The 27844-nt window shown below is 38.9% G+C and overlaps 1 protein-coding gene across 9 annotated transcripts in view; it reads left to right on the plus strand.

Annotated features, from left to right (window-relative positions):
• EYA4 (EYA transcriptional coactivator and phosphatase 4) overlaps positions 1-27844 on the plus strand; it is a 306025-nt gene that overhangs the window by 19381 nt on the left and 258800 nt on the right. For 3 of the 9 annotated variants that reach the window (XM_038526047.1, XM_038526052.1, XM_038526055.1), the window contains exon 1: positions 15421-15839. The exons of 1 other annotated variant lie outside the window; for it this stretch is intronic. The gene's annotated coding sequence lies outside the window, so the exon portion shown is untranslated. Of the gene's footprint in view, positions 1-14744; positions 14952-15419; positions 15840-27844 lie in introns of those variants that run through there. 5 more of the 9 variants (XM_038526051.1, XM_038526053.1, XM_038526048.1 and 2 more) reach the window with 4 other exon arrangements.

Consider the following 27844-nt stretch of genomic DNA (forward strand, 5'->3'; position numbering starts at 1 on the left):
TTTTGTTTGACTTTCTTCCCTTGGGGTCTGAGGCTCCTCTCTTGAACCATTCTGGTTCCAATTTATCTTCACTGTGCCACTTCTCCCAGACATATGCTTCCCCAGCCATTCAAACACTGTATCTCCCTAGCCCATATCAAAACATCTTTACTATGTGACACAATTAAAGTGTGACCCACTTTGCTATCATCACACCAGAAAAAGAAAGTCCCACTAAGATAGCTTAAAAACATTTGGAACCACCTATCCATAGATATGTCCACATGAACAAGTGAATCTTGGCTTAACTCAAAGAAACCAGTTCTTAATAGTGGAATGTTAGGAATCCTTCACAGAGCTGTCAGTGAGACATTTTAGGAGAAAACAAATGTTCTTAATAGATCATGTCAGTCAAGACTATCAATGACTATATAGCCCTGTGGGCATTCCCAATCCTAATTAAACACATCCACTCATGTGTTATATTCATGTGAGTTTAATTGATTTTTCCCAGTACTTTTTTCACTACGTGTTATTATGTCTACTAACATGACTCACTTCTTCCCCTCCTCCCATCACTTGAAAGTTGTTACAGGACACCATCTGAATAACAGCCATATTCACACACCCATGATAAGCTGGACCTGAAAAGTAATTATCCTAGATTAGCACAGGTCCTCTGATGCTAAATTAGCAGCCAGGACCATGTACGCAGTTGCTCCCTGACCCTCAGTTACTCTTCACAGAAAATCTGCAGAAATACGAGTAGAGTAGTCCTTATGCTATTGGTTTAATTTACTTACCATTTATAGACCTGGCCTCAGTTGGGAAACAGATTTATTTAGTCACTAAGAAATTCATCCAACCTAAGTACATATTAGGCAACAATTAAATGCTTATTCATTGGCTGGCAAACAAGGCAGGGGGAGCAGTAAAATCAATGCAAAAACAGGAGCTGGTCTTTAGAAATAACCACAGAGCTGCATCCCCCTTTTCTGCAAATTAGAAAACTGAACAGAGAGGTTAAATGTCAACAAGTGGTGGCAAAAGTAGACCTGGTACCCAAGACTCTGGATTCCTATGTATTGTTTCTTCCACTATGCTTTCTGGTCTATGTATTCAAAGGCAAAACTAAGGCATAAAACACAGCATGATGCTGAAGCTATAAAGTTTGATCACCCATTGATAGGAAGAGCTGCATATCCCAATTATAGATATACACCTTAAAATATACTTCATTCTCTGACTCTGTGACTGTGTGTTTATGATAGCTTCGACTCTTACAGAGTTTTCATATATGTATTTAATAATTGTTATTTCTAGTTCTAGAAAGAATCACAAATTTGTTTGTTTGCAGCTGGATCAATAACTGGGTGATGAGATAAACCTAAGTGTCCTGGGATGGAAGAGATTTCTATATGAGAGTCATCACCTTGAGTCATTCTGCTTGCTATGTGTGCCAGTAACAATATAATACACGAAGTGTTCAGAACAGGTTCACCAGCGATTCAAGTATAGAAGAAGCTGACTAATGGTGTTACAGGCGATGCCAAGAATCAGAAAATTGAGGAAATCAAGTGTGAAGTGATTAGTCTGGTGTTGGTATGATGTTATTTGTACTGAAATTAAGATTTAAAAGTTGGAAAACTGGAGAGCATGGTGGAAATATTTGGATAAAACACTGAAGTCCACCAATTTGTATAGTGCATATCATATCTTTTTAAAAATTATTCTTTGTTTTGCTTTTTTGTAAAGTATGGATTCATTGCCTAATGCCAGGATACAACAGTTAGTTTCGCACATATTGATGATTCCTATTGGCTCACTAGTTTGAATCCGTGGACTTTAATATTAAGTTACCTTTCATTTTGATTTCAAGGGCATTAATATTTGATTTCAAGGGCTATAAATCATGGTTCAATTAAAACCTGATTTATGTAAACTTTCTAGTAGGAAGCAAAATTGAAACATTCTAATCATTGAGGGAAAATACTCTGGTCCTCTTGCACCTGTTGGAGACTAAATGAGTCCCTCCTAACCTCTTTCTGTATAAAAAAAGACAACTCTGCCAACTAGGAGGCATTGGTTTTGCATCTTTTAGGGAAGTCTGATAAACACATCAGGGATTAGTCACAGCCAGGCACAGATGGAATTCCCAAAGTGCTCTCTGCTCTACCTAACCATTACACCACTTGCCCTTGCCTTGTGTGTGCTGCCATTTCTATGACTTTTTACAATAACCACTTCAAAATGGAGGATCCTCAGGAATGAAATGAAAGAGTTAAAATGGGCTACATCCAAATGAGAACCCAAAGCATGGAAATTATGGGTTTGGGGAAAATGTTTTCTTGGTTTATTTGATTAACACTTTGCCACTGAGGAGAATTTTCCTTTGAGGTTTCTTATTCTGGATAGTTTTAAATGTAATTGGTTTAAGTGATACTTTACTTAAATATATCTTAAATAGAAATCTGCCACTAACTATAAAATTTTCATGCTCAGTCCAATTGACTTCAAAGTCATCCAAAATGCTTATTCCCAAGTGACACCTATCAATCTCCGACTGTGTTCCTGATGGAGACTGACATCTGAAACCAACAATTAAAGTCACCTAATGCCAGGACTCTTTAAGGACTGAAGGGCTTTGCAGTACCCTATCAAAGAGGCTCATAACCAACTCATACTATGATTGTTTCTTATAAGTGTGGTGGGAGGACTAATTTCTTGACACTCATTTAACATTACAGGAAAATAATTTTCAGAGCCAAAAGGCCATTCTTTGCCAAATCAACACATTCAAAATAGCATGTTTTAATGTAAAACTGAAAGTATCATTAAGGCTTTGACTATTTTTTGTGTATTTTATAATCATCCTGCCCTTGTTCTCTCATTTATTTATGTGAGATTAAAGGATATTAAATTTAAAACTTGCCTTTAAGTAATAGAAGAGCTACAGAGAGGGTAAGAAAGAGGGAGAGGGGCACCTGGGTGGCTCAGCAGTTGAGCGTCTGCCTTTGGCTCAGGGTGTGATCCTCGAGTACCAAGATCGAGTCCCATATCTGGCTTCCTGCAGGGAGCCTGCCTCTCTTTCTGTGCCTCTCATCAATCAATAAATAAAATCCTTAAAAAAAAAAAAAAAAGAATGAGGGAGAAAGAGAGAGAGAGAGAGAGAGAAATTAGATACGTTCCCATTCAGATTGAGGTATAACAAAGCAATTATCTTGGTCTGTGATGTAGAAGTCTCAAAACTCATGCAGCCATGACTACCTAAAATCTCAGGAAAGGTGGTTTCAGGGGAACCAAAAAAAATATCATTAGTATTAGTATCATTAGTATTAGGCTCTAAATTTAAGATTGTATTAATTTATTTATGCAACAAACATTACTATTTTCCATGTCCTAAAATGATGCTGAGACTATGAGTTATGGATGATGTCAAAGGAACTCTTGCTGAGAGCGGGAAGTGGACACCTTTACCTATGACTACAACTTGAATCAACATGTAATTCTTTTATCCAACCCTACTTCTTTCCCCTCTACTTCCTACCAGTTAGGCAGCCTCTTATCCTCTTTCTTCACCTGGTGTTCACCCTTAAGAATAAGTTACCAGGACCACATCAAATTGATTAGAAAGATTTAAAGGAATTTTAAAATTTTTTAAAAGATATTTTATTTATTTATTCATGAGACACACACACACACACACACAGAGGCAGAGACACTGGCAGAGGGAGAATTAGGGTCCTCACAGGGAACCCGAGGCGGAACTCCATCCCAGGACCCCGGGATCACTCCAGGATCCCGAAGGCAGATGCGAAGGGACACCCTAATCTGTAGCGAACTGATGAATCTTAATTTCCTGTTACATAAGCAAAAATAGGGCAGCCCGGGTGGCTCAGCGGTTTAGCTCCACCTTCAGCACAGGGTGTGATCCTGGAGACCCGGGATCGAGTCCCACGTTGGGCTCCCTGCATGGAGCCTGCTTCTCCCTCTCCCTGTGTCTCTGCCTCTCTCTCTCTCTCTCTCTCTCTCTCTCTGTGTGTGTGTGTGTGTGTCTCATGAATAAATAAAATCTTTAAAAAAACAACATAAATAGCATATAAAATTACTGTTAGGAATTTTGGAGAAAGAAGCATACCATTTTTTTGCTATTGCTTTTGTTTTGGGAACTAAATTATTTCTATATCAAAGATTTCATTGTAAATAATAGGTTTTATTTTGACATAGAGAAAAACTGATTTTCAGCTAGAAAACAGAATAGGATAAATGGCACTTTGAAGTTTAGTATCAAACAGGGTACTAACAGAGAATAGATATAATATTTTTGAAGATGAACTAGAGGGAGAAATTTTCAGTTAAATATCTCATTTTTTTGATGGTATTAATCCATTCCCATTTGTAAAATGTCAAGTAAACATTCAGAAGGATATTTTAAGGCCATTGTGCAGGAAGAGATTTATGGATATGAATTTCAGGATGTGAATTGCAAGGCAATTGACTTAGCAAAAAGTACCACTATCACTACTTTGAGATGATGACTTCTAAATTGTAGGTCACAGTCCCAGAGGGATAACTGTTATAATTAGATTATTTATGAAGAAATAGGCCCAAATGCTGGTGAGATATCACAAAGTATTTTGTTACACTATTGATGTTGCTTAGAAATATATTAGAAACATAAGAGAAATGGTTGTTCTATCTTTGCCCAGAATTATGATTCATCAGCATCGGGAATAGGATTGCAGTTTTGGTGACTATACTCCATGAAAAATCTGATGAAATTTTTGGGAAAGTCTAAACAAAAGGCAATTCTGGTTGAGCTTGGTGTTCTTGTCCTTGTTTTATAAGATGATTGGACTCTTCAGTTTGTTCACAAGAAAATTCTTGAGGCCTCTTCATAGAACTTCATCAAGTCATGCAGTTATGAAGAAGCATTTAAGAATATTTTAAAAAGAGAACAATCTTTGCAAGATTGCAACAATCTTTTTTATTAAAGTGTGAACTAACTCATATAAATAATGAGTATTAATAACTGAGGTTTTGGGGTCATCTTAATAGGCAAAATGGCTTATTTGGTAAGCTATTCCACATCCTAGGTTGTTACATAAATTTTAAAATCAAGAAAAGAGCCACAAACATTCACTTTTAAACTGGTGTACCATATTTGAAAGTATAGTTCCATAGGTACTGAGCTGAGTAATCCTTTATGAGTTTCAATATGAAAAATTATTCATCATCACTACTTTAACAGAAATGCTAAGGACATTAAAATAATAGATTTGCTGTTTAATGATTTGAGGGATCTAAATGAAATACAGATTGCAAAATTGAAGAAACAAAACATTTTCTTTTATGTTTGATCATGAAGGGCACTAAGGTACAGTTTGTAGACTTCATAACAAGCAGTAAAGCTAAACTAGGAGTTAATCTAGCTAGTTACCTATAGTATACAGACCACCGATGGCCATGAGAAGCTATTTCTTATAAGCACACTTTAAAGTTACAATGACAGGAAAAAGGAGCTAAATCAAGTTTTTACTTGTTTTGAAATACAACCCTCAATGAGGCATTGTTTGCATATTGAACTAAATGTATAAACAATACGTTGTGGGTTTAATTTGTGAAATGAATGTAAGTCTTGATGAGCTGTGATGTTTGCTATTTGGAAATAGAAAACTACTTTTAATTTTACATTCATTTGAGGATTGACACAAGCATAAGATATTGAGGCTCCCCAAGTTAGCTTGAAGTTTGACATTATTCTAAGCAAGAATTAAAATAATAGCATAAAAACTGATTAAAGGTTATATGGTATAGGTTATGAAGTTTGATGGAAAAACACCTAATGAAAATATTTTTAAATGCTATGATGATAAAACTACAAATTAAATATTTTCAGTTGTTGACAATGGGTTCCTAAAGCCATGCACAACTGTGTCCTCAGTCAAGATTACCACCAGTCCTTCACTGGGTGTTATGCTATGTGTTGGCAAATTGAACTCCAGTTAAAAAAAAAAAAAGATTACCAGTCCTTGTGTGTTGTATATGTACCATACTTTGTTTTCAGTTCGATAGCCTTTTATGTTAAGTATCACAGCAATGTGTTCAAAATGTATTTAGCATTGTTTTGCTACTTAATATAAATATATTGATAAGAAATGTTATCTAATCATAATTAAAATATATTACAAAATATAATTTAATTATAAACTATAATTCAGTAATAGAAGAAATAAATTTGAATATTTATATAATATTGATAAAGCAGTCACATTATCAAACATAAACATCTTTGAGTTTTGTTTTGATACTAAAAATAAAACTGTAAATTCAAGTCATGCTTTACCTCAAAAATAATATGAATTTTAAATTAAAAAACAGTATTTTATGCACACACATAACACTTCTGGTTTGTTCTTATTTGTCAGTTGCAATTTGCTGCTCAATTAATATCCAGCTTCTTATTAATAAAAAGGGTAGGTCACAGTCTCTTGATTCCTGAAATTTGATACCATAATAAATGGATCTAATCATTCCATCTTTGTAGTAATATTTTGAATTATATACTATGGGAAACTTATACCAAAAATTGTTCTATGAGTTTCCAATTTTATACAGAAAATAAAGGGTGCTACAAAGAATTGATCTGAAAAAAAGAGTTGGAAAGAAACTGGGGATACGGGAGTCATAAAAAAAAAAAGCGAACCTTGTCAATTATGTTACTTCTCCATTAGTTGTATATTTTATAAAACTAATATTATATTTAGTGTTCCTGTTCAAAATGTGTCATCCACAGGCACAGTAATACACACATGTTATGCTCAGTAACTTTAATCAGTGTGGGAAGAATTGAGAAACCTCTGTTCCATTTCCATTTCCCCACATTTAATGAGCAAACAAATCACTTAACCTCTCTTCAACCAGAGCTTCATAGCTAGAGAATAAGAAGATTGGGCTACACTATGACCAAACTTACCTATAGGTTTATAAAAGCAGTTATTCTATGACAAGTATTATCTTACTGTTACTGAAAAAAGAAATGAAATCTATTACCTGGAACTTTCAGGTGGGTTGCTGACAAGGGTAGAGTGGGCAAGTTAGAGAAACAGTGGAAGGAATTCATAAAAATGAATATTTTTTTTTAAATGCAAGATTCCTAAGATTCTGGCCCTGGAGATCCTTTTGCCCTATTTTAAGTTACATGATCATTCAAAATAGTATGGACACTTTTAATAGCTATTTATGTATAGGAGGCTTATATGGATAAAAATATGATTAAAAAATAAAAGTGGGTAAGAAAGAAGAAAGATAAGATGGGGCCGTAAGTGGTATAAGACACAAGACTGGAACAAAAGCACATTCCATAGCAACCTATTCATACCTTGCTGGAGATGAAGCCCAAATGTGGCTTTAGACTTTTTAGCAGGAAATCAAAAAGAGAAACTTGATTAGTTACACAATTCTCAGTGCCTTCAAGATGTAAACAGTCTCTAATTCTGATGATACCAAAACTTCTTTATCTTCACACACACACTACACACACACACACACACACACACACACACACACCAGCGTGTGATGTCATAAATGAATTCTCAACAAAAGTCTATGAATTAGATGCCATAACTCCTTCTATAGCCTATTGTCACTTTTAGGCTTTCTTTTTTCTCCCCCCTCTTCTCTCTCTCTCTTTTTCTTTTTCTTTTTTAAATTATAGCCATGCCAATTAATACAAAGGCATATTTCATTGAGACCTAGGTAATACAAAAAGGCTTAGACAGTATGTATGTAGTATATTTATTAAAGAACTATCATTGATTTATTCAGCCCGTTTTTCTGTCTTGCCTCCTGAGTGTAAGATTCTACATTAAGCACTCCGAAGGACCCAAAGGTGAATAAACTAAGTAGACTGTTATCCCCATCTAACACGTAACCATGGAGGAGTTCATAAAAGAGCAAAGATCATCTGTGGTGGGGTGGCTGAGAGCAAAGCAAATAGTTCTGGAAAGAGGATGGGACGAGAGAGTGGAAGCTCTGGAATGTGAGGACAAAGGTTTATCTGCTTCCCCCACCCCCCAGTGCCCCTCCACCCCAGCTGCTCTGCCAAAAAAATAAAGTAGTGGCATGAACAGAACTGTGTTGTAAAATGAGTAATCTGATAGAAGTGGGCAAAGGCATTAGAAATGGGAAAATCAATTGTATGGCTATTTAAATAGTCTCTGTGAAAGTAAACGAAGCAGAGATTAAGTTAGCATTAAAAAATACGAAGGAAGGGATAAAGCAAAGCTTATCACATGAGTGAGACCTCTAGGATTCAGCAACTAATTGGATGACCAGGGCTAAGGAATGAAAGGACTCATTTGTACCTCCAGGTGGCTGGGAGGTTATTTGTGCCATTAACAGGTAAGGGAACACGGGGAGAGGAGTATCTTGTTCTGGAAAAGGCTGGAATGAAGAGACAATGGCTTCTGTTTTTCTTGTATTGAATTATGCACATTCCTAGGCATAGACACTCTTCATGATCTAAAGGCCAGGTCTGAATGGTACCTCCTTTATTCCCTCAGATGAAAGCAAACTCTCTCTGTTCTGAACTAAAGTAGTATGCTTGTCGATGTTTCTCTTAAGAGGCTTGACACTTTCTCTCTCTTGTAATAACTATTTTTAAATGCCCTAGTTTCTGCTCTAGACTAGAATTTTCTGGAGGACAGCAACTGTGTCTGGTTCATCTCTGTACCTCCTTACATGGGGTAAGCACGCTTGAATGCTAAGAGCAGATGCTAAGGGACAGCAACAGTTAAGTGGCCAGAATGGATTCAAGGCAAGGATAAGGGAGGAGTTAGAGGGCTGGAGATGACCAAGGCTAGAGTTGAGCCACAGAAGCCAAGGAGAAGAAAGTTCCAATGAGAAGCTTGTCAGTGGGGGCCATTCATCAAAGAACAGGTTTGCAGGGAAGACTGGGGAAAGGATCTGACAGTGAAAGCAGAGGGGCTTAGGAACTTGATATCCTGAAACCCAGGGTGAAAACCAGGCCATGCCACCAGGCTCTGGATTCCCTCAGGACTGACGTCCTAGGTGGCTTCAGTCCTGGCTGTCAGGAATAATGTTTTGGCAATGCGCCAATATGGGGGAAAATTACAAACGTTTATGGGTTGCTTTCTTTTAAAATAGCTTCATAGGCTCAATGGGGGCAAAAGATCCATCGTTATTATTTAGATTGCCTCTTATTTGAAGGTTCAAGAGAAAAGTGCTATGCCATTTTAAGCACTCAACTGTTCAAAAGAGGCAGAAATGAGGAGCAACAGCATGAAGACCTCCCCAGGGCTTTGTCTCACGTGACTGTATAGTACTTTATAGACCACAAAGTTCTTTCACTTGCACTGGTTCACTTCATCTTGAAACAAAGGAATGTGGGCTCATCCTTATATTTCAGAAAGACAAACTCTTATCTGTGTGGTGTATTAATGGAAGAGAGTGTAGAGGAGGAGGATGGCAGTTATGTAGAATCTGGCCTGGGGAGGCAGCAGTGAAAAAGAAATGGAAGGAAAGATAAGGAGACACTGCTAATAAAAACAAACAAACAAACAAACAAAACCTTATCTTGCTGACTCTTTGTATACGGAAGGTAAGAAAGAGAGAGGATGAATTCAAAGTGTAAGAAAGGGTGAGGACGAATTCAAAGTTTAAGAAAGAGTGAGGACGAATTCAAAGTGTTGGGCCTCTATGAAGGTGGTGCCATTAACAAAATTAAATCAAGAAGAGGAGTCAGTGGATGAACCATGCATTCAACTTTGAGTATGTTCAGCTTGAGATGCCCAGATCTTTAGGAAGAAGATTTATGTTCTAAAGTTGCCTACTTACATGAAAAGAAGGGATTATAGAACTGAATGAAATTGAAAAGAAGAGAGGAAATAGAAAAAACTTACTATTTTTTTTTTTTTTAGCAGAATTAAGAGAAAAAAAGGAAACTCCATAGGGACTACAGAAGTATAATCAGGGGATAAACACAGAATCATGGAAGACAAAAGAGGACAAGGCTATTGTAAGTTAGGAGAAGGCTGTCAATACCAAATGCTTCCCGGAAGTCAAGAGTGATGAAGAAGAAATGACCATTAGAAGACCACTGATGATTTTAAGAGAACAGTCTCTGTAAAGAAAAGAGAATGAAGTCAGATTTTTAGAACTTAACAAGGTGGAGAAATAGATGCACTGAGGGCTGACCGCTTATTTTGAGATGGTTGGTAGCAGAATAAAAGAATCAGGTGAACGGGAAAGTCATTTTTAATGTGTGTTGGGGGCAGGGGTGAGAATATAAAGCTAATATCAAAAAATATTGTTTAAAGATATGGTTTCTAAATGTGCTCTAGGGCATAGTGAAAAGAACAGACAATTTTCAGTTGTATTAAAGTATTTCCATTAACAAATATTCAGACTAAATGAGTAGTTGCAATTTAGTAGTTTTTCTAACTTTGAGATTTTATAAAAGAAATAGGAGTAGGACAATGGAGGTAATGGAGTTGACAATGCCAAACACATTACCTTAAAATTTTCAAATTGATTTATTTGACCTTCATAATTTGGGCACTTTGGAATTATAATCGTTAGACTTTCGGGGACTTTGGAATTATAATCAGTGGTCATTTTTTATAAGTAGATGAACATCAAGAGGATATGTAATAAAGAGTTGCATAAAAAATCAATTAGATCTTTCCTTATTTGAAATGTAGGTAGTTATAAGCCAATGAAATTAAGAGGACAATCAAGTGATATTGTTCATATATTGATTATTATTATCATTTAGATCTATGCATTTGAAGTACTTGAGAAATCTAGATTGTTACAGTATGCCAAAAGGAACTCTGAATTGAAAATAGAGAAAAAAGTTACATATAAGTTTGTTAGAATATGAAAGTAGCATGAGTTGGTGGGAATTTGCAATGAAGCCAAAACATAAGGCCATAGAAAAAAAAAAATTTTTTTTGTTCTAGTATGCTTGTAAGACCACACCTGGAACAATGTGTTCAATGTGGGATACGTCTTAACAAAAAATGAACATCTAGGAAACTGGAAATAGTTCAGAGACAAGCAATAAGAATGATTAAGGGCTTGGAGAGATTTTGCTGAAACAAGATTAAAAGGCCTTACACTTGTTTAATGTGGCTCCCAGAGGACTAAAAGTGGGCGTGATATCTGTTTATAAACATCTGAAGGTTGGGTGTAAACGTGAAAGATAGAGCAGAATTGCATAATATGATAAAAGGATTTAACCTGAGAAAAAAATTTCAAGAGAAAATTTAAAAGTAAATATAATGAGGCTGTCTCCCAGAGTGTGCATTTATTTCCCTTTCTTTAGCGACTTGGCCAAGAATGAGGAAGTTGAGTAGAAAGCCCTACAGAAGAGAATGATCCAACAGGTCCCCTGCAGATCCAATTTCTTCACTTTCACAAGCCAGTAGAAACCTTTTTAAGCTTGATCTGTTTGTATAAAATTACTCAGAATATGTGTTTATTTACAGATTTTAGTAAACCAGCAGCATAGAGCTTTAGATTCCCAGGCAATTGTGTCTTATTCTCATTTGTTCCCATAATCTGTCTTTGGTAGAGTCCTTGAGCAAAACGGTGTTAAACCTAGTTCATACTGATGCTGCCCTCTGAAAGGTCGTTCTCTCAAAGCTTAAATGGTTTGCTTAGAGTTTACTAAGAAACAATTGAATGACTTTGTTGTTTAAGCATTGTGTCTACTTCCAGCTGGAGTTCAAAGGTATACCAACAGAGTAACTCAAAAGATCTATTTTGGGATTATTTCTATAAGCATCCAGTCTTCTGTTTTCATTTGTTGGTGACTGTAGTGTCTTCTTAAAATTTTTTAGCATAAAGTTTGTTCTGACTGAAGTGATGGAATGGTTTTCCCTTAAGGTTGCTTTGAAATGAAATTAAAATAAAAATTATGTTTTGGATTATGAGCTCCTAGAGGGCTTTGTCTTCTATAAAACCCAGTGCCAAACAGCACTTTGCACACTTGAAAAATAAACAAATAGTAGATGACAACTGCAGAAGCATCCCATCCTGGAGGGGTTGGCTAAATGAATTGCTAATAAGGGAATCTTAGATTTCCACTGATTTTCACTATAAAGCCGCATTCTTTTTTGCTTCCAAACAAATGTCTTTTTCTCAGATTAAGTCGGACATTTATGGATATTCTGAGGGCCTGATTCATGTCATGTAGGATCTGCCAGTGTTTCTGAATCGCTTCCAGAATTTTCCAGCAGATTTCAGAATCTTCCCACCCGTCTTTTCAGGCCCTTTGACCCCCTCTCATTGTTCTACTTTTTTCCTTTCCTCTTCACTGCCTTGTAGAACTTTGTTGCAGTACCGGTCTGGGCCAATAGATGCTGCCACCTCAGGAGGTTAACAGTTGGAATGTTGCTTTTTCAGAGGTTAAGGCCTAAGATGAAGTGTGAGTGTTGAGGGAGCAGAGGGAAGGAGAGGGTAATGGGTAACTGATATAGAGTCTCTTTAGAGAGTAATTTGGTTTTTAATTGCGTGCTTATGAGTTGTTTGAATTTTGCCACAAGATACTAAGAAAAACAATAAAAAAATAAATTAATTTTAAAAAGACACCTCAACTTCAGACTCTTCCAATATATCTCAGGCAAGGAAATCAATAATTGAATTAAAACAGAATTTTAAAGGTAACCCCTCAAAGCATCTTGGATTCAACACTTCTCTATGGTAACGGAAAGGAAAGGCTTGAAAATATGTTTTGGAGAACCTGAGGGACATAAGGAATGTATTTCTTTAAACCAGTGTTTCTCAAACTGATGTGTGAAATAATTTTAGGTAGTATAGAATAAATAATTTTTATTTATATAATACAGATTTATTTGCAAGGTCATTTTCCATTTATGGTAAATTATATTGATTTTCCATTTGTGATGATGATGTAAAGTTTCCTTTGTCAGATACAAATAGTTTAAAGAAAAATATTAAGTTAAAATATTACAGATGATCTAGTAATAATTATAAACGTGATATTCAGTAGAAATGCTGGAAATAATGCTTAAATGGGCAATACATTTTACCTATACAACCTCATAATTGTTTCCTATGCTCAATTTTTTATTTCAAACTTGGACTGAAATACGCCATTTTATATCACTCCTTAGTGTCCATGTAATATATGTACATTTAAGACTAGAGGGACTCAAAGATAGTAATAAGAAGTTGAATACTATTATTGTGATGCAATTATAGGTTTTTAAAAATAACTTCTATGAATACATTCTTCTAAAGATGTATAAAATATCACATGGGGAGCAAAGTAAATTGAAAGCAAGGTCAGTGTTGCTGAAAATCTGATTTTAGAAGGGAGTAAAAAGACATGCTAAAAATAATTATATGAACAGTATGCTAAAGTATGAAATTATATTGTATCCAAATTGTGCATCTCCCCACCTTTAGAGGTCAAACTAATATAATATTTTATAACAAAATGAAGTTCAAAAATTGTGGTCTTATGGGGAGAGTATTAAATTCAGCATCGCACTTACTTTTTGCATATTTGGTGTAGTCACTGAAACACACACTGTACTAAAAATATTTACCATTTTTCTGACTACTCCATTAATAATAGCATCACAATGGCTAATAGTGGTCTTTAGCATTACACAGAGGCTGGTTGGAATTTTAGGTCTGCCATTTATCAGGAAGCTGCTAAAAATTCGAAGTCCTTAATTTTACCACCCGTAAAATGAGGGAAAATAAGATCTGCAAAGTTAATTAACTCTTCCTATTGATATTTCTGTCTTATGTGTATATTAACTGACATCCTCTTCAGGCTTCAGCTCACACTCCAAATCCTTTCTGCACCAAATCCACCACCAGAACGCTTTTCACCTTGAAAAGCAGAAAAGGGAACATGGTGCCTGGCAAGTCTAAGCCTTCAAAATAAATCTACAAGCAAGATCCACACCCAGTGAGAAGTGAGAGCATCAGTGAGTGCCTTTATCAGTTTAAACTTACAACCTCACCTTTTCCATTGCCTGTTCATAATTGTGGGTAATCCCCCACTAATTAAAAAATAAATTGTACCTACAAGAATTCAGTACTGGTTTTTGCTTTTGAACCTGACAGTTTTCGTGTCGGTTGCAAAAGACCAAGATGAAATAAAGAGGGAAATATTTTTCTGACTTTTTACAGAAAAGTATTTAAGTTGACAAAACATTAAAGCTCAATTTTCTTTGAATAGGAGTAAATTTTACTAGTTACCTTGTAATTTCTTCTGCCACATTTAAGGCAATGTGGGGGAGGTGCTTGTTAAATTACAGGCTTTGTGGTTAGAGTCCACTGGGTCGTCAAGTTACTTAGGTTTCTTTGGGCCTGGTCTCCTTATCTCTTATATAACCATCATACAATAACCCCCTTAAAGTCGTGAAAATTAAATGAACTTACACCTACCAAAAGGGACCGGTATAATGACTGACGATAAATTTTCGGTACATTAAAACACTTATCATAATCTATGTGACAGTTCAAGAAGATGCTCCTAAAATAGACAAGAGGTTTCAGGGAGAGGCAATTAAATGGATGCAAAATCTATGTGTTGTTTATTGACTACCGTGCCGCAGCCTCTGGTTGTGATATACGCGTAGGTGGGTTCGTGCAGAATATTAAATCCTATGTGGGTGCATAATGCATGTGCCGAAGGCTTGGGCATGAAATGTCACTTCAGCAATGTGCCTGGGGAAGCTCTGACGCTGCCTGACCTTTGGACGTCTGGGAGGAATGCCTATACCTGTGCCCAGCGCTGGAAGGGGCCCAGGCCCTTCCCAGCAAAGCCTACCCCCAGACTGCCGACTCGCTCCCAGCGTACATCTTCACGCGAAAGGGTATTTCGTCCCTTCCGACTGGCGTGGGTTGGTTTTTCTTTGACGTCGTTGCAAGCAGGCGAAGTCCCTTCTGCCTTGTCCCTTGGGGTAAGTGGAAAGGAATCCGGCGGGGGCCCGAAGTCGCCTACACCCCGGAGCCGGGCAGCGGCGGAGTGGGAGGCGACTTCGGGCGGCCCCGCAGGAGCAGGTGGGGACGGACGGAGGCTTCCCCGTCCCGGGACCCGAGCGCGGTCGCGGGTCCCTCCCCTCGTCGCGGGCGGCGGGGGCAGGCGCCGGGCCCGTGGGGGCGGGGCGGGGCGGGGGCGGCGCGGAGGGCGCGGAGACTGCTGCGGCGCCACCGGGGACGCCGAGGGTCCCGAGCGGCCCCCGCGCGGGACCGCGGACGATGACAGCAGGCAGGCGGCGAAGTCGACTGAAAAGGAGTCGGTCCCCGCGCGCCGCCGCCCGCCGCGGGGCCCCCCGGCGACCTCCAGTGGCCGCGGGCGCCGGCGGAGGCGTCCCCCGCCCCCCACCCCGCGCGCCAGTGCGAGGCTGCCCGCCGCGCGGCGCACGCTCCGCGGCTCCCGGCTTCCGCGCAGCACTTCGAGCCGGTCCACGCGAAGCCGTCGCTCCCGTCCAGAGGCGGCAGGAGCCGCGGGGAAAGCGGGGCAGAGGCGACAGCAGTGGCCGCGCGCGCGCTCTCCTTTTCTATTCTTCCACTCCCCCCCCCACCTCTTAGTCCGGAGTTTCGGCTCGCCTCCTTTCCTCCTCCCCCTCGGAGCCGGCTTCTCCCCCCGCCCCGTTTCTCCCCCACTGGTGTACGCTGTTTGCCGGGGGGTGGCCGAAGGGGATGTCCTGTTTGCAGCAGAGACACAACGCGAAGGGGAAACTCCGACGCTGGAAGGAACGCGAGTGAATAGCTAAGTCCAGACGCACGGGGCTGCGGCTGGGACAGACACTCGAACTTCAGATCCGAGGCGGTCCGGGCTGCGGGAGGTGAGTGCCCCTGGTCCCCGTCCCGCGGGGCCCGGCTGGCGGGGATCCTGCGAACTGGCTCCCGGGAAGCGCGCGCGGCTCCTCCGGGGGCGCGGAGCTCCGGGAGCGGACGGGCCGTGGGCGCCGATGCCTCGCGGGCGCCGGGAGGCGGACGGAGGGAAGCCCGCCCGCCCGGGGCCCGGGCCGCCGAGGCTGCAGCGGTTCTCCCTGCCCGGGCGGGCACCCCGCGCCCCGGCGGTCCTCTCCCAGGCTGCGGGGCTGCTGCAGGGCCGCGACGGGATGGGGGAGCGCCGCTGCCTGCCGGTGCCCGCCCCCGGCTCGCAGCGTCGCGGGCCGGGGTCTCCCCTACCTTCGTCCCGTGCGCTTTGTGATTTCGATGCCCGCCCCCCGACACACACACCTAGACAAGCCTGACGCTGGGATGCTGACCCGGTCCGGCGGAGGGCCCAGGCTCCCGGCGGTTGCCCAGTGCGGGCTGCGTGCGACCGCTCCCTGCATGTGCCTGGCCTCGAGGCAGCAGCCGGCCTTTTAAACCGCGGCCATCCCACGTTAATAGTTTTTATGCGGCGTGGACCGAATGCTTCCTGCGGCTTGCCAGGGTCCCTGAAATTAGAGGCGCCTTGTCAGAGGAGTCTTGTTCATTGGCTCGGGACGCGGTGCCATGGAGGGATTATAGCTTCTCGGAGCGGAGGGAGCTGGCTGCGGGCAGCAGGTCTTCTCTGGGTTTCACGCTCTCTGGGTCTGCGGTGGCCGTGGCGCTGGAAAGGGCTGTTTTCGCGCGGTGACGCGGGAGTCGGAAGGAGACCGCGCGCGCTGCCTGTCTGGTTTTGCGCCACACGCCGCCAGAACTTTGGCTTAGTTTAGTAACGCGTTAAAGATGTTTCTTTCTTTGTAAGGATTGTTTGAACAGTCTGGGAGCTCTAAGGAAACGAGCGCACCGAGCGCCAGGGCAGGGCTGCAGCGAATCCGGAGAGCAGCCCCTGGTTAGGGTGGCAGCGTCTCCCGCCCCACCGCCTCCCCTGCTCCTGGAGGGCTAGTGGGGTTTGTGCTCTGGGCAAGTGTGTGTGTGTGTGTGTGTGTGTGCGCGCGCGCAGGAGGGTAGTGTTTGGAGACAGTCTCTTGTCACTCGCTCCCCGCGCCTCTCTCCCCTGCACCGGGGAGCCGCGGGTCGTTCAGGAATCCTAACCTGAGGGCAGGGCAGGAAGGTGCAGGTCCCCGGGCTTTCTCCGCTGAGGTGCAGAAGAGCGACTGGGGCGTGTGTTTTGGTTTCCGAGCAGTTCCACGTGGAGCATCTTCGTGTGCGTGTGCGTGTTGTGTACTTGATCTGTGAGGAGGTAACAGGAGTCTGGTGTTCAAACCCAGTGGGCCGTTGGCCATTAATTCGCTTTCCTGGCTGTCATTACAGACACTTCCAAAATCCGATACCCAACAGAACCAACAGGTTAGGTTTCACATTAAGAGCTCATGCTTAACAGTTTTCTTTCTCCCTTACCCCTTTTGGCTTGGCACCCTGGGATCAACGTAATTGATGTAGGGAAACATATCTTCTCGAATATGGCATTTTGTTGTAGTTCTGCGCGGCCGCCTTTTGCAGCCTCCTGCAGTTGTCAGTTTCTGGGCGGGATCCTTTGGGACTTAGGTGGGAGCCTTAGGAGCCTTTAACAACCGCCCGCTCCCCTTGAGCAGCTTCTGAAGTTTCATTTACACGGAGGTGACTGGCAGTATTGAAAGTCGATGATGTTTTTTGTTTGTTTGTTGAGTTGTTTTTGTTTTTATTTTTAAAACTCCCTCAGGACAAGGATTGTACCTTAGTTTTAAGCAGAAATGTTGCTGCTGTTGCTGCTGCTGCTGCTGCTGCTGCTGCTTTTTCTTTTTCTTCTATTATAATGTTTCCTTGTGGCAACAAGGAAAGGGGGAGGGGAGAGAATCCTAAAACAAAATATTTGATACATGTGTGTTTTAGGAAACTGCACTGAAAGGCATTTGTGTGTGTGTGTGTTTTAAATAACATTATCCCAAGAAATAAGTAACAGTAGTAACAAGAGACAGTTTTCTGTGGAGCTAGACTGCCAGAATCTGATTTTTATGGCAACAATACCAAAGGCAGATATAACCGCATCCATTTTTATTGTTATTATAAACCATCAAAATAGTTTATTCCATCCGATTAAAAGTTGTAAGCCATTCGGAGTTAAACCGATTTTTAGCAATAACTGTACAAGAAAGTTAAAGCTTTTGATAGGTACAACTTTGAAAGTAACATAATTAGATTATTTGCAAGCTGCCCTTTTTCTGATTGTTAGGGACATATCCTTGTCTTTCATAACAAGTGAAGGTTTAAAATCAACGTGGTTTACAAAAGCCATTTTCCTTTGTCAATTTCCTGAGAAGAGTACCCTTCAACATTTTAAGCCCATCATAGAGGTGGTTTCACAATTATAACTGAAATAAAAAGATTTATATTTTTATTAGGAAATATTTATTTCCTTGGGTATTAGGAAACTCAATTTCTCTTTTACAAAATGGAAATCTTTGTGTGTATACTCATAGGTAATATTTAAATTGTGTTCAAATTTGAAAATCAAAAAAAATAAGCCCTAAGATTTGTATAAGAAGAAATTGGTTCAGGAACAATCATTGTTCTTCTTCGAAAATACAGAGGATCTGCATTCTGGAGGATCTGTAGAAGCTAACTGAAAAAAAAAAAATTGCCTTTCATAAAAGTTTCTTTTTTGAAGGGAGGCTGACAGATGAGTCGTTTGTCATTTTGCTGTAATTTGTTTTTTCTTCTAAAAAATCTCTTTGAATTAAAAAAGAAAACCCAGTTTCCCGTTTCTAAGAGTTTCCTTTATATTTACGTTGTGATTTGGGGTGTAAATAAATTCTACATACCCATGGGAAATAGAGTGTCCAGTTTCATGTTTTCAGTCTCTGTTGCAAGCTCTAAATGACTGATGCCATGTCTAAAAATATATTTATGTGGCTTGGTATTTCATTTAAAAAATTTATGTGCTGAAATTAATTTATCCAGGATTTTTTGAAAAATAGAATGGGAGAAAAGCCATAGCTGTTGTTACGAACAGTTAGGATGTTGGAAAGCTCACATTCTAAATTTCAAATAATAAAATTATTTTACTCAATGAAACCTCACATTTTTATAGAGAATTCAAGAAGAGGGGAGATAATCCTTTTCAAGACTTAGTGAAGTGTTAAGTAATTTAAGAGCTCAGGTATTTATTATGTTTTTTCATTATCTTTTTTTTTTTCTATTAGGTAAATTCAGGAACACTGAACATTCAGTAAAAACAGGCCCCCTTTATAAGGACTTTATTCACCATAGTTCTGTATTGCAGCTGCTGATCATATTTCACCGAGCTGTTAAAGCACTTAAAACCTAAAATTAGGTACTGTCTGGTTGTAAATATTTCAGATCACTTATTTAAGAAACAAACAGAAAAGCGTGGTATTAAAAACAGAAGACGTCTTGAATCTTTTCACTGAAGAACTGAACAAACCTCTATCAAACACCTACTTCTTTCAGTGAGAATATAATCACAGCAGTTTCTTTCTTAAATGGATATTATTTGTACATATTCTAAACTAACCTCTTATAATGTGTCTTCCTATAGAGTATCTTAAAATAAGTGTATTCAGAAATACAGTTGGGGGATTTTATTACAGTGGTTACTGGGGGAATGAAATCAACATGAGAAAGAATGGATGATGTTGCAGTGTACCTGCTTCTCTCTTGAATTTTTCCCAGTGAACTAAGAAACGACATGATCTTTCAGGAATTTATTGAGGAGATGGATGAGATGCAGTGGTGTATTTACATTCAGTTAGATGTGTTTTAATGTGGGGGGCACTGAATATTCATTAATTTGTACATGGAGCCAAACTTGGCATCATTTAGTTTGAACTTGAGTGGAAGAAAATAAGAATCTCGTATTCAAGCACAGTACAAGCAATTTTTGATTGCTTTTAAGAGGTTTGAAGACTTTGTAAACATTACTGTCACCTAATATTGCTCCTGGTACTGCACATTAGTATATACCTTGGTGATACCCCATTTTACTCTTTGTGATCCTTGCGCGTGTCCAGCTATGTTTCTACTAGTAGAGAGGTACTGAAAATGAATACCACTACCCTTACTGCCCTAACTCCTTTTCTGTCTTCCAGAAAAAGAGATGAAATGGATTAATTTAAAAATAGAAACCATTTTGAGTTATCAAAACCACATTTTTATGGTGGTTTAAAATAGTTTCAGAGAGTGCACCTCTGAGTCTCACTGTAACCTTTTCTGTCATTGAAAGGTGCTAATTGATCTTAGGTCACTGACATAATAGTATAGTTTGATATTTGAAACCTTTCAGCATTGGCCTGGCCCTTTTCTCACCCTGAGATTTCAATCCATGGGTGATGAATAACACCATATTAATGTGTCAGGAATTCTAATTTTTTTCTCCATGTGAAACATTTTAATACAACATGATCATATTTTTAAAACTTTTATTTATGGTTAAGTACATTTATTTTGGTGTACTTTTGGGCCATGGGAAAAAGACCTATATTATCATGTTAGGATTTTTTTTTAATCTTATTCATTCACAGGTAGATAATTTTAGATTAAAAATTTTAGGCACAGTTTGATTGCTGTGATCACATTGGAATACTTTGAAAGTGAAGTTGCATTAAACCAATATTGAATAGCTATTTTGAAATTTCACACCTCATGCATATTTTCTTAAGTATATTCATATCTTAAAGAAGTATATTCTAAAGTAGAAATTGTCAGATTCATTTTTATACACTTGTAATTTTTTCTGTGTAAGTCCTCACCATTGTTGTCATCAATCATTACCACTGTCAATCATTATCATCATCATAACACCATAGCTGACATTTCCTGAGGCTTTACTTTATGCAGAACACTTTAAGGTGTTTACGTGGATTAGCTTAATTTTATCTTTTCAACTATGCTATAAATTTGTTTCTTTTATTATTACCATTTTACAGGTGAGGAAACTGAGACCCAGTTATGCTCTGGAATGCAGTCAGGATCCCAATCCTGTAGTCTGACTTCAGAGTCCTTATCATTAAGGGTTACAATGGGCAGTTGCTTCCACCAGCCAGATAGAAGTTCATTTCAGGTGGTCTCCAAACAAAAATTTTATTTTTATAATATTAGTTATGTATTTATTCCTAAGGGTATTAGAAAAATACATAAAATTTCATATTAAACCTATACTTTCACAGATAATATTGTGGAAGAAAAGGGCAAAAAAAAGTATTGAAGTAAAGCAAATCAAATTTTAGAAAGTCCCTATTTAAAGAAGCAGATGAAGTAACAGTGAGCAAAGGCTTGGCTGAAATAGCCAAAATCATGAAGGTTGGTGGCAAATGACTGAATTTGGAGAACGCTTCTCAAATGTCAGGAACGTATGACCGATTTTTTTTTTTTTTTTTTTTTTAGTATTTAACTTCTATGTAGAATTTTCCTCTGCTTTTCAAGTCTCATCCATTGGTAGATGCTATCAAGGTTACAGAGTTTTGGTTGCTGTTGTTGTTGTTTCAAGCCTGAATGCTGGTTATGAATCTCAAATCTACACATTTATGTTGAACCAGCTAATAAGAACCGCATAATACATTTCTAGAGGCAAGTTTAAATTATAATGGGGTCACCCATATTTTGGAAATACTTTTAGTTTGCATGGATATCATATCAGACTTTACATTTTTAGGGTTTTCTCCAGGTTAATACTTTTGTTTTGCTGTTGATAATCTGTTTTATAACTTGCATGTCTTTTTTCACTAACACAGTGGTTTTCATTTTTAATTTATTTGTGTATTGAGCCACAGGCCCCTTTATTCAAGTGAAAACTGACACTGTGCCCACTGGAGAAATATTCACTGCCCTCCCTGAGTGAAATAGAATGTGGGTGGCCCGTGAATCACTCACTAACGCCCTCCAACCATTGCTGGTTCCCAGAATCTCTGTAAGGGTCTTCTAGTGTGCGAATGTGTGAAAATCACTGCAAAAGGGTCCTTGAAGAAGGGGGTCCATTCACAGTACCTGCTGTAGTATGTTAACATGTCATCTACTAAAAAACAAAATAAAAATAACTCTCAAATACCGTAAAGTCTCTCTAGTGTAATAGGTGGGCAAAAGGTATGTCTAGTGTAATAGGTGGGTGAGTTATGTTGAATTTCCCTTTTGCAGGTTTTCTGTATTCTCATACTTTGCTTCTAGTAGGTAACTTAAGAATGCAAGCCTCAAAAATTCTGTGAAGAATAGCAGCACTACTAAATTTTTTACATGAACTTTCAGGTGTTCAGATGATGCTACTGTTTTTTTTTGTTTTTTTTTTTTTTACCTTAGTATTACTTGAATATTCTTATCAACCAATCTGCAGCTTTATTTCAGTTTAGGACTTAGAAAATAATAAAAGTAGTCAGTACGTTTCCCGCATAGATGTACAGGTCTGAATGAGGCCCATCACAGTCTTACATACAAGATACTCTTATGAGTATCTTTTTCCCTCAAAGACTTTATGAAGAAATATTAGCAGTGGCCTAAATTGATGTGACCTTAGTTTTTCATGTAAATTATTGCTGCTGTTTCTGTGATTCTTTCCTCTTTTCTTTCTAAAATGAAAGGGACATTTCTAGTGAAGGCTACAATTAAATCATAAAAATTTATATTCATATGCTATTAAGTTTAATTCTACTCACAAAAGCAATAACATTCGATTTGAAATTCTATACTTAATCAAGTAAGTGTACCACATGCTGGGAGAGCTTATTCTCCAGAAGGTCATATACACAATTCACAGACCTCTGTATATACCCCATGGAGTGATCTATTCATTACAGTTCACCTTTGACTCTGAACTCCCCGATGTTAAAGAATTTGAAAAGACCTAAATGTTCTCAGAGATTGAATACTTCTAACCTAATATGTCCATTGTGTTGAAAGTGATGATGACTTGGGGAGTCAGCAGGTTTCTGAATTAGCTAATTCTTTTCACTTAAAAGTTTATATTTAAATGCAAATATATGTTCATGTATGATTATGACTCAAGTAATTCTAGCCAGATTTAATCACAAGTGGGTGAGTCATGTTCAGTTTCCCTTTTGCAGGTTTTCTGTGTTCTCAAACTTTGCTTCTAGTACGTAACTCAAGAATGCAGACCTCAAAAATTCCATCAAGAATGGCAGCACGACTAAATTTTTTACATGAACTTTCAGGTGTTCAGATGATGCTACCGTTTTTCTTTTTTCCTTAGTTGACCCAAAAAGAATTTTAATTAGGTCTGTTTTGTCTCCTTGATCATTGCCTTTAGATTTTCCAGGTTTCATTCATCAAGAGACCTAGCAAAAATCTGGGTACATAGACATGCTTTTTAAGTGCTTTCTTATTTTTAGTGTTGCTAAAGACATGCAAAAATTAGAGTGAGACTGGGATGCCTTGGTGGGTTAGTGGTTGAGCATCTGCCTTTGGCCCGGGGGGCTTGGTCCCGGGGTGCTAGGATCAAGTCCTGCCTCCGGCTCCCTGCATGGAGCCTGCTTCTCCCTGCCTCTCTCTCTCTCTCTCTCTCTCTCTCTCTCTGTGTGTGTCTCTCATGAATAAATAAATAAAACCTTTAAAAAAAAGTTAGAGTGAGATGAATAGGTTTTCTTTATGTTAATTTTGAAGACTTTGAGGCTGCTAGTCTCTTAAAATAAGTTTTACTTTTTCTTGGCATATACCATTCACAAGGAATGGTTAACAATATTAACTGAATTAACCATGATAACCAAGATCACAGTTTAATTCTCAGATTATCATATTAGCTTTAGGTGGACACATGTCCTATACACACTTGGTCATACTGTCTTTGGTTTAGTCCTGAGGGACCGTCCTGGACTATGCTGGAACCATTCCAAAACTCTTCTCTCCATCCCTTGAATGTTCAATCACATTTGTTCACAGTTTTTTTTTCAGGTCACTCCTTGACTTAAAATTCTTCAAGAAATTTTCTCTTGCCTCTAAGATAATTCCAGAATTCTTAGCAGGGAGCACAGGCCCTTCCATGCTGAGAACCTTGCTCAGGTTGCTATTCTCATCTGTTAGCACCTGGTCACAAGAATCTCTAGCTGTATGGAGAACTGCAGTTCTCAGATAAATACACTCTCATCATTTCCACCTCATTTCTTTGTGCATGTGATTCTTTCTACCTGCAAGACATCTCTTCTGCCCCTGAAACTTTATTTTTTACTTCTTTTTCAAGACCACAGACATAAAATGTTACCTCTTCTGGTAAGTTCATCTGTCTTCCAAAGGCCGAGTTGGATGTTTCTTTCCTTTTTGATGCCAAAGCACTCAGTTTCTACCTTTAGCACAGCACTTGCCACATTGACATGTAATAGATTACATGAATTTAGATCTTGCTCTAGACTGAGAATTTACTGGCATTTGTCATTTCCATATCTCCAGTGAGTAGGGGCCAGTAAGTTTCTGTTGAGTGAATGCATAAAGAAAATGGGGATGAGGGGCAGCCCTGGTGGTACAGTAGTTTAGCGCCGCCTGCAGCCTGGGGTGTGATCCTGAAGACCCGGGATCGAGTCCCATGTCGGGCTTCCTGCATGGAGCCTGCTTTTCCCCCTGCCTGTGTCTCTGCCCCCCTCTCTCTCTCTCTGAATAAATAAATAAATCTTAAAAAAAACAATGGGGATGAGAGCTGTGATGGTGGCACTGGGCATCCTCTGCCATGAGATTGGGAAGAGTGGGGATAGCCATGACCGTAAGACTACAGGCCAGCCTTAAGAAGAACCTCAGGGATTTTTGTATTAACCCAGTAGAATTACAGGTCTGAATCCAGGCCCAGCTTATATGTATGTGTGTATGCATGTATTTATTTTCCATATGACTTTACCAGTGAGTAAGCCAAGGATCCTGAAGATCTCTGAAGATACAAGTATTTTATAGCACTTGAAATCCAAGGGACTCAATTCTTTTTATAGCAAGTGGTTAAGTACAAAGAATATGGAGCCAGGCTGCTTGCATTCAAACCCAAGCTTTGATACTAAAGACTCTGGAGTGATAAGCATGTTACTTAAATTGGTTTTGTTTCAGTTTTCTGATATGGAATAGAACATACTTTATAAGTTTCTTCTTAGAATTCAGTGAGTAAATATATGTGAAGTACTTAGAATAGTGTCTGAGTATCAGCTATTATGATTATTATTGTTATTCTCCATTAATCAAAAATTTTCATAAATATTTAGAGCTAGAAGTCATTTTGGAGTCCATAGACTGGGGACTATAAACTTGGTCCAGGTATGAATTTGGCATTCTTGGGTGATCTTGGCAAATCTGAGGCTGTATTTGGAGCCCAAAGAGAAGACATTAGAGGTGCTTGAAACTGAGGTTTGGCCATTTATGTTGCACAGAATTTCTTAACAAATACTTCTACATGTAGTAATCTAGAATTTTGTGAAGGGTTTGATTTATGGAGTTCCTCAACTTCCCTGAGCAATTTTGAGTACATTAAGTAATGGTACTTTTATTTTATAGTCCATATTTAAGTTTCCTCAGTTGCTTTTCTCAGCCTGAAGGTACCAATTAAAATAATTTGTATATTTTTCAATTGACAATAGGTTTGATGAACTTAATGTAAACTTAAGATAACTCTAAATAATGCTATGATTCTTATCTCTGCAGAGACAATAGGGGGTTATAAGCTCCTCTGTTTCTAGAATTTATCACTCCGTCCTTAGATTCAGATATAATGACTATATAGCAGAGTGGGGTTGAGGGAGGAAAGTAAGTTAAAATTATTGGTAAGGCCCTGTTTTTAAGGCTTACCTGGAACTGCCAGATGCATCTGTAATTTAAAAACATATACTAATATTGATGTTATGCTGGAACCTACAATATATGCAGACCAGTATTTCCAATAGTTGATATACAGTGTTTCCCAATAGTTGTGTTTCCCAATAGTTGACATACAGTATTACATTAGTTTCAGGTGTTTTCAACCTCTTATTATTGATGTTTTGGGCTCAATAATTCTTTGTTGGGGGTGTGTGTGTGTGTGGCTGTCTGCTATATTATGGAGTGTTAAGGAGCATCCCCAGTCCGTACCCACAGCAACACCCCTTCCCCAAGTAATGACAGCATCTCCAGACATGGCCAGACATCTTCTGGAAGCACAATTTTCTCCAGTTGAGACCCCACAACCAAAGCAGATCTTAAGACCACTTGTTAAAGCCAGAAGATTTCCAGGCATCTGTATGAGAGAATTGTTCTACTTCCAGGCAGGCGTGGAGAATCTTTATACCTTCCTCTTAAGTTTAAGTAACAAAATCAAACAACTCTCTTTGGTCTGTGTAGATAGATAAACTTTATATAGAGAGGATTTACAGGTGAGCATAATACAGATTGACTATTTTCAACATATTTATTTTTCCAGGAATAATATACGAGTGGGGAGAGCAGAATACCTAGAAAACTATATAAGATGTAGATGTTTGTTTGACTCACCTTAATATCTATTTTTTTCTATTTTTAAAATATTATTAGTAGGTACTTTTGATTCATTTTTTAAAAATTTTTTTTTAAATTTATTTATGATAGTCACACACAGAGAGAGAGAGGCAGAGACATAGGCAGAGGGAGAAGCAGGCTCCATGCACCGGGAGCCCGACGTGGGATTCTATCCCGGGTCTCCAGGATTGCGCCCTGGGCCAAAGGCAGGCGCCAAACCGCAGCGCCACCCAGGGATCCCTTGATTCATTTTTAATAATGACAATTACTTATTTTTCCAAAGATAAATAATTCAGTAATAAGAAACTTTTATTTATAGTCTGTAGCATCAGAAAAAGCAAAGTTGGCTATAATCGCAACTGCCTAAGATTATAATACTTAATAAAATCATTTGTTCATTTGTGATGGAACATCTTCCCATGAAATATGTCTGAGCTTTCAGTTTGTACCACAATTTCAGTATCTTGAGTTCAGTAACATTGGCACAACCTGATGAAACTGAAAATAAAAATATCACATGTAAGCATTCCTGTGATGAATTACCCAATTCAAACTTATGTTCTAGAATTCTTTAGGTTTAATTTTGACAGCCATTTTATCTATGACCTGATCTGTAGTTGACTGTAAGTAAATGTGACTGGTCTGAATACCACCTCTGACCTCTGCCTAGGGTAGGCTTCCATGAAAAAATGTTTGAAGATGACTTAAAGAAGCAAAATGGAAAAGTAGAATGTTAACATAAAATTAGGGAGGATGACTTTACCTACATGAGTTTTGGGTTGAATGTGAAAGTTATTTTGAAGTATGAAACAATTAGTATTCTAAGTATGTGATTGTACTAATACTCGTATGAGGTCTAAACAGTACATAATTTTTTCCATCTCATTGGTAAGTGCAAAGATACCGGAAATTCCACACATATATATTGTCTGATTTAGTGGTTTTATTTATTTATTTATTTATTTTATTTTTTTTAAAGATTTTTTATTTATTTATGAGAATGCACAGAGAGGAGAGAGAGAGAGGCAGAGACGCAGGCAGAGGGAGAAGCAGGCTCCATGCACCGGGAGCCCGATGTGGGATTCGATCCTGGGTCTCCAGGATCGCGCCCTGGGCCAAAGGCAGGCGCCAAACCGCTGCGCCACCCAGGGATCCCTGATTTAGTGGTTTTAAATTAGGCAGGTAATCATGTTACCTGGAAGCAGTCAAACTGACATAGGTAGGGATTTCACATCATTTACTAACTGATGCTCAAGCAGGCAGGGCAGAGGTACTTAAAAACATACTCTTTCTGTTTATCTCATACCTCTCTTTTCATTTATGCTTTAATTTTTGAAATGTAGTTTTAAGAGGGGGAAGTGGCTACAAAAATACCCTATTGTATGGATCAGAGTGTCTTTCTGTTTTCTAAGAGGAGAGTGACCTTGCACAGCTACTTGTTAGCAGAGAGATAAAGGTTCTGGGCAACCCCGTGACA

This window comes from Canis lupus, chromosome 1 (genome assembly GCF_011100685.1).
Source record: "Canis lupus familiaris isolate Mischka breed German Shepherd chromosome 1, alternate assembly UU_Cfam_GSD_1.0, whole genome shotgun sequence".
Lineage (NCBI taxonomy): Eukaryota > Metazoa > Chordata > Mammalia > Carnivora > Canidae > Canis > Canis lupus.